Raw genomic sequence first — 7,813 nt, 5'->3', positions numbered from 1 at the left:
CTTGTTTGTTTTCGCCAATTCCCAGTTCAGTCATGAAGTCATTCCCTGAAGATCGGGCTAGTTGCTCCCTTCTCGGTGTGTCCGTTTCTCTTGAAACTCACTCCCGGAGAGCATGACTTGGTCGGTTGTCCTTTATGCCCAGTGCCATCCGGGGCCTGCTGGGCAGGAAGCACTCCCTGGATGCTGGATCAACAAACCTTCGTGTGCAGTGGGCCTCTCGGTGAACGGACAGATGGAGGATCATGAAAGACTCTGCCCCGATGACAGGTTGATACACGTTATAGACCATGACTATGATTTCCCGCCATAAAGTCCTTTTACTTCACAGGCACTCCAATCCGTAAAGCACTCCTAAGAGTGGGCCTGATTTCCTCCAAGAGAAGCGGGCGTCCAGGTGGACACCTGCCTCTCTGCCGGTATTCTAACCAAGCTCCCTCCTTGGCCCAACCTCCTGTCCCCCGGGGACCAGTTCTAGGACCTGGTATAGGGTCCAGGTGACCTAAAGTACACCAGTCACAGTTCTTCCTCAAGATTTTTCAAGTTGGATATGAGAGAGAGAAAACCCATGTCCTCCATGCTCTTGGAATTGTTAGGATGTGGAACTGGACGCTGCTGGTAGCCAGGGTACCCACTGTGTGCAGAGAGAGTCTGCAGAAGGATAACACATAAGTGGCTTCAAACCAGGCAGTCGGACTGATGCCAGTTGTGTCGCCTGAGTAACAAGAGGGAGGGTACATTCAGGGGACTCAGAGAGCCGGGGGTCCCGTGTGCCTCCTGATGCAGCCCCTGCCTTTGTGTTTCCTGCAGTGTGCTCACCCAGGCCCTCCCACACCTCTTCCTGCCTCAGTTTGAATTTGAATTCAGTTCGTCTTGTTTATAATGGAAAGAGTCTTAAAAGTCCAGTGGACACATTCCCAGGAGAGCCATGGTAGCTCTCCTTTGTGGTCTGAAAAAGGAGCCCAATTTTAATGTTCGGAGGAAATTGTTTGAAATTTGAAAGTGCAAATCTTTGGTCTGTGTGTGGATCTGTTCATTTTAGTTGCTGGTTTTTTTTTTTTTTTTTTAAACATATTTGTGTTCTTCCCCCAATACAAAATTCTTTCTTCACTGAAAAGCAGCATGAAACCCCGTGGGCTAAAGTCTCCTAATATGTAAGTTCAAGTCACAGAGTACAACACCTTTTCGGGCATTTCTAACTTTTTAATTGCCTTGAAAAGTAGCAAAAAATATTTCAAAAAAATACAACAATACATACATACATGTTGTAAAAAAATACAACAGTGAGGAGTGTTAGCGTTTGCGATATGGCAGGTACTACTTTATTTGTATTGACTCTTTTCATCCTCACAAAAACCTATGAAATACATTTTGTCATTTTCCCCCATTTTACAGATGTGGAAACTGAGGCACAGGAAGGTTAAGCAGTTTCCCTTAAGATTACACAGCTAGTAAGTGGCAGAGACAGGATTTGAACCCAAGTCTTCCGAGTTCAGAGACTAGATTTTTAATATATAAATATGTGGAAGTATTGAAGATCACCGATTTTGTTTAGTTATGGCAATCTTGTTTGAAACTGAATTATAAATTTTTATTTTCTTGAAATATTTTTTGCTACTTTTCAAGGCAATTAAAAGGTTAGAAATGCCTGAAAAGGTGTCGTACTCTATGACCTGAACTTACATATTGGGAGACTTTAGCCCGGGGGGTTCACGCCGCTTGTTGGGGATGGAGCTGGTTCTAGAATTCACATCTCTCACTTCCGTTCCAGCTGGACCATCCTATGCATGGATCTTTAAGCAGATGCTGACTTCTCCTAGAAGCAAAAGGTGAGGAGTGGTCTGGTCTTGAAGAATGAATCTGAAATGGAGGAGGAGAGTGTGGTGAAGCTCTCAGGCCCCCTTCCCGATTCCTCGCAGCTCTGTATCAATCACTTTACCTCCGTCTGCTTAGGAAGGAATCTGAGCTCTCTGTCCAGCTCTCATCTTGATCGTCAATGGCGTTGCATGGATCAAAAAGAAAGATGGTTCAAATGCTCAGCCCCACTTGCCAAGTGTCCCCAAAGCACATCGAAAGTAGGAGAAGATTGACCAAGGCTCATTCGTAGGAAACATTTCATGCACGTGCCAGAGAATTTGGTTGAAACCCAAAGTTGTTGATCCAGAGTCTTTGGCTAAGTGCTAATTTCCTACCTGTTTCCATTTCCTTTTTGAGCAACTAGGAAAACCACTGATCTCCTTTAGTCTTGACCAGAGGGGAGGAGGGGAATCAAAAATCCTTGACCCCTCATTTCCTGTGAGATTGTGAAACCAAGGTAAACATTTAACGGAATGTGGCAGCCCGAACAATTACCCCTATTGTGGCGTGAAGAGTGGTTTCTTTTCCTTTTTACACAAACTTGTTCCAGTGGAGAGGCTACACAGAAGAAAAAGCCAGGCCTGTCGTGGGCCATCTCGGCTACCGGGATTCGCAGTGAGACAATCCAGCGGGACTTGCTTCGTGGGCAGTTTGTAGACATTCTCAAGGTTTAGCCTGAAATGTCCTTGGGTTACTCAGAATAGTCGTCTTTAATGAAATCACGCTGAATGCTTCAGAGGGCCTGTCGTTATTCTCCAATCTGAGAAGTGATAGAGGATTTGCATCACTTGATAACCTTATTTATCAACAGTCTAAAATCAGGAGCCTGGGCTGTAGTCCAAGGCCCCTTGCTCAGAAGGCTTGGCAGCTCTCTTTTTTGTCCCTTGTTAGGTTTCCCCATCGAGAGCCCTTCAGAGGACGAGGTCATGTTGGTCTGTGGCAGTGAGTCATGCCCACCCAGCTTTTTCATGCCTCCTCTGCAAAGACTCAAGTTTCGATAGCAAACCTCGGAACAGTCCCATGAAGGATGGCGAAGGCCTCCATCGGGACTGAGGAAGTCGCTAACCATTCGGCTGTACCGCTCAGTCTTTACCTTTTAGATATCTGATTACAAATATTCCAAAACCACGGGGAAAGGCTTCTTTGGGGTCAGTGTGAACTATTCTTTCATTCATTCAGCAAACACTTATTTAGGGACTAACATGTACCTGTGTGAAATAATAAGAATATATATGTTGATCTCTGCCCCCGGTTCTAACGTGTGGTCTTTGACCCGGGTTCCTGACACAGAGCTCCTAAATCCACTGAGATTTCCTGGGCAACAGAAGCATCTTTTGTTCTAATGAGACTCCTGGGTGGTTCCTGGATCGGCGCTGGTCACCAGAAAGACCAAGCCATGATTAGAAGCTTGGAACTTTCAGCCCCAGCCCCCATTCTCCAGACAAGGGAGAGGGGCTGGGAAGGGAGTTAATAATTGATCATCCCTACATGATGAAGCCTCCATAAAAATCCCAAAAGTATAGGGTTCAGAGAGCTTTGGGGTTGGTGGGAGGATGGCACGCCCCAACTCCACAGGGACAGAAGCTCCTTTGGGACCTCACCCTATGTACCACTTCACCTGGCTGTTCATCTGTACCCTTGATTATACAATAAACCGGTAAACATAAGTAAGCGTTTTCCTGAGTTCTAGGGTATGAGCAAAGCTGAGGAGGGGATTGTGGGACTCCTGCTTTATAGCTGGTCAGTCAGAAGCAAAGGCGACAGCCTGGACTTGCGATTGGCATCTGAAGTGGGGGCAGTCTTGTGGGACTGAGCCCTTCATCTGTGGGATCTGATGCTACCTGCAGGCAGGTTGTGTCAGAATTGAGTTAAATTGTAGGACACCCGGCTGTCTGCAGGAAGACTGGAGAACTGTTTAGTATGGGAAAACCCCCACATACCTGGTATCAGAAGTAAAGTATTGAGAATAGAGGAAAACTGTGTGTTTTTCCTAGACAACCTGTAAATTGTGCTAATCTTAAGGAATACAGTGGGAAACAAGTCAGACAATATCTCTAATCTCACAGAATTTGTAAATAAACAGGCAGTTGCAATTATAGTATGGTAAATGCTGTGAGGGGCAAAGTCAAGGGTCATGCAAAAACCCCTAAGGAAGGCTTCTGACTGGACTTTGGGTCAGGAAAGGCAAAAATGGACGGGATGATTCATCCAGGCCGGGGGAGGTCTCCCTCTTACCATCTGTCTCCTTCTAGACTTCTCTGAGGTGATGAATAAACCCCTTTATGACATATATTTAAAAGAAAATAATATGATGCCGTATTTATTTAGTTTTTTGTTATTTTTACTAACAACCACAAACCTACAGGAAAGTTGTAGCTACAGTACAAAAAGCTTTTTATCCTGAGTCATTTAAGACTAAGTTGCCAGCCTGAGAGCCCACCAGACCCAAATGCTTCGTTGTGTGTTTTCTACAAACAAGGGCCTTCTCCTCCGTGACCGCCCACCATCAGCGTTGAGAAACCCGCAGTGACTCATACCAACAGCTAAGCCTCAGACCCCACTCAAGTTTTGCCAGTTGTCCCAAGAACGGCCTTTACGGTGAAAGGATCCGGTTCATGGTCACACACTGGCCGAGTTATCATGGCGTGCAGGTTAGGTGCATAAAGTGCATTTCTGACTTACAGTATTTGCAACTAACTGTGGGTTTATCGGGACATAACCCCTTCATAAATTGGGGAAGGTCTATGTATCTATATTTATTGAAATCCTTGAGTTCACACCAATACTTTCAATTCCAGCCCAACACCAGAATGAAAGGGTTCTTTCTGGTTTTCTCCCTTTCCATATTTGTGACTCCTTTCTCCAACAGTAAGAAACCCAGTGCCCACTATTCTAGGCACACTTACTTATTTGCTCAATCCCCTGTGTAGAATCAGTCCCCACTGCCACCAGCCCCTAGGTGGACTCCCTCTTTACCCTGCCTGGCTCTGACATCCGTCGTCGGGTCTGCAACAGGCACAGAGGCCTTCCCTACCCTACTTGTGCCCCCTGCCTCCCCTCCAGGCTCCGGGTCCCCACGCTGGGCTGCCTCTCCTCTCAGACACCAACCTTCTCCACCATCCTTCCTGACTTTAGGACGGAACTGTTGAGGAAGGGACGGGAAGGGAAGGGAAAGAGAAAGGGAGGAGGAGAGAGAAAAGGAAAGGAAGAGGGAGAGGCATGTGAAGGAAGACAGGAAGGGCCATTTACATTGTTTTCAGTTCCTTTCTCTTGGATGCACCGTTGAAGTACCGTACTCTGCACCATCCTATCAGAACTCATGTTTCCAGTGCAGGGTGCCCCCAATTAAGCAACCTCGGACTCCTCTCTCTGCCTGCCCGTCTGTATCCACCAGTCCATCAGTCCTCGTGTCCACCATCTTGGAATCGGCTCCAGAGTGTGTGGTTCCCGACCATCCACTTTGTCAGCGTCATTGAAGAACCAGTTGTCTGAAAGAAGGAAGAATTCTAACTTCTCTCCAGAGGAGCAGGTAGAGCGCAGGCACGGGACATCCGATGTCTCAGACATAATTCCATGCAATTATGAGATCACATCTCTGAAAGGGAAAATGCAGATAAACATAGCATTTTAAAGTTTTGTCCACTTTTGAAAATGGGAATTAGCACCATTGTTTATCTTTTATTCACATATTTTGGTCATTTAAATAAGTATGGATATTCATTACCTCAGTATTATATCAACTCAACTCTCCTAAAGCTAATTAAGAATGTCAGAAAAATGCAACTAAGTTAATACTAAAAATTACTAGATACTTTAAAGGGCAGCTGTACGTCTTAAATTTAAATGTAACGTTTCCAAAGAAACTTGAACCAATATTGTCTGGTTCCATTAGAATTAATTCATAAACAAACAAACAAAAACAGAAATCCCTTAGAACAATTGGAGCTAAAACATATTTTAATTGAAATTTTAATTTTACATTATATTCACCTTTTGGAAGTAGTATATTTTAGGGATTTTTGAAATAGAAGCAAGACCAGGACAACCATAGAAAGTTCTGATACAAATGCCTGGGAGCTTGCATGGATTACTGTCTCCATCCCCACTTATATACTCTGGGGTAACTGCAGTGATCAAAGTTACCTTATTGAGGGTAATCTGGTGGCTCCATCCTGGCAAGATGCACTTTTGCCAGTATCACAGCAAAATGACAATACTGATATTTTAGCACTCGTTTCAAGTAACATCAAAATGCTGCTTTTAAGGGGCTGGCCCCGTGGCCGAGTGGTTAAGTTCGCGCGCTCCGCTGCAGGTGGCCCAGTGTTTCGTTGGTTCGAGTCCTGGGTGCGGACATGGCACTGCTCATCGGACCACGCTGAGGCGGCGTCCCACATGCCACAACTAGAAGGACCCACAACAAAGAATATACAACTATGTACCGGGGGGCTTTGGGGAGAAAAATGGAAAAAATAAAATCTTTAAAAAAAACAAAATGCTGCTTTTAATAACATCAGTATTTTATTCACAACTTCAAATTCAAAAAATAGTGAAACTAAACCTCTATAAACACATAACATCCCTTGGAGTTGGGCTTGTCCTGGCTTTGCTGCCTCTTTCACCTCCAGACCCCCTCCAGGGCACCCTCAGGGCTGGCCCCGACAGGGCGGCTCTGGGCCGTGTGAGCTCACAGAGCATGTGAGCTCACAGAGCATGCGTTGCCCCAAGTCGGGGCGGGGGGGGGGGGGGGGGGGGGGGGCCTTTGTTCCAGGATGGGCCAAGAGAATTTGAGGGCTGGGAGGGAGTGGGGTGAGGGTATCAGGATTGAGTGGGGCTGAGAGAGGTACAGAGGGAAAAGGAATCGAAGGGAGAGCCAGAAATCTAACGGACTGCCCACAAAAGTGTAAAATAATGATGTCCCCAAACGTACTACTTATTTTGGTATCTCAAAATACGACTTTATCGAAGGACACGAGGAACTTTTGCGGGATGATGCATATGTTCACTATCTTGATTGTGGTGATGGTTTCATGGGTGTAACCGTATGTCAAAACTCGTCTAATTATACACCTTCAAATACGTAGTTTATTTTATGTCCATTTTATTTTATATCTCAATAAAGCTTTTTTTTTAAAATAATATGATGTTCGAGAATGCTAAAACCAGCACTGCAGTTGCTAGCCGTGTCAAAATCTAACAGTTCAGCCTAGTATCGAACTTTCTGTTTGGGAAGGGTCCAGGCTGGTAATTTATTCCTACCTGTCATGGGTGGCCTCAAGGATCTTAGCTGCCTTAGGTGAACTGTGTTCATGAGGGCTGGTAATTAATCCAGAGGTTTCCATTTTGTATGTTTAATTATCCCTTGCATGCAGGTGTCTGGGAGGAAAAGATTTTCCTCCTCCCTCTTATATTCAGTAATGAGGGCCTACAAATTAAACTAAAAAAACGACAGTTTAACAGGAGGAAAGGCACACAATCTTTATTAATATTTACATACACGGGAGTTCACAGAAAAAAGTGAACTTCGAAGAAGCAGTAGACTTGGGGGCTTATATACTATTTTAACAAAAGAAAGGAGGTTTGGGCTTCAAGAGAAGGTAAATCATAGGGAAGTAACTAGGAAATATATGGAGGAGCTAATGGAAAATAAGGGTTATTTTAGTAAGGTCTCCTTATGCAAACTTGTCTTGGTGTCACTCTCTGTCTCCAGTAACAAGAGTGCCCTGCTCTTCCTGGAACCGGGGTGGGACACCGGGTGGGATTTGGGGAGGGGGGGAGCAGGAGACACCCTCACAAAGGGAAATTTATGCCCCGCTTTTAGGGAGTTGAGGGGAGAGCAGAGACCTCTTTCTGCATTTATTGATTCTCAATTGCTTTCAGCTCAAAACAATCCTTATGCCAAAGAGGCATATTTTTGGGTGCCCTATCCTGATCCCCTTCACAGGGAAAACTACCACCAACC

The sequence above is a fragment of the Equus caballus genome, chromosome 2 (assembly GCF_041296265.1).
Source record: "Equus caballus isolate H_3958 breed thoroughbred chromosome 2, TB-T2T, whole genome shotgun sequence".
Classification (NCBI taxonomy): domain Eukaryota; kingdom Metazoa; phylum Chordata; class Mammalia; order Perissodactyla; family Equidae; genus Equus; species Equus caballus.
Note: the sequence above shows the minus strand (reverse complement) of the source record.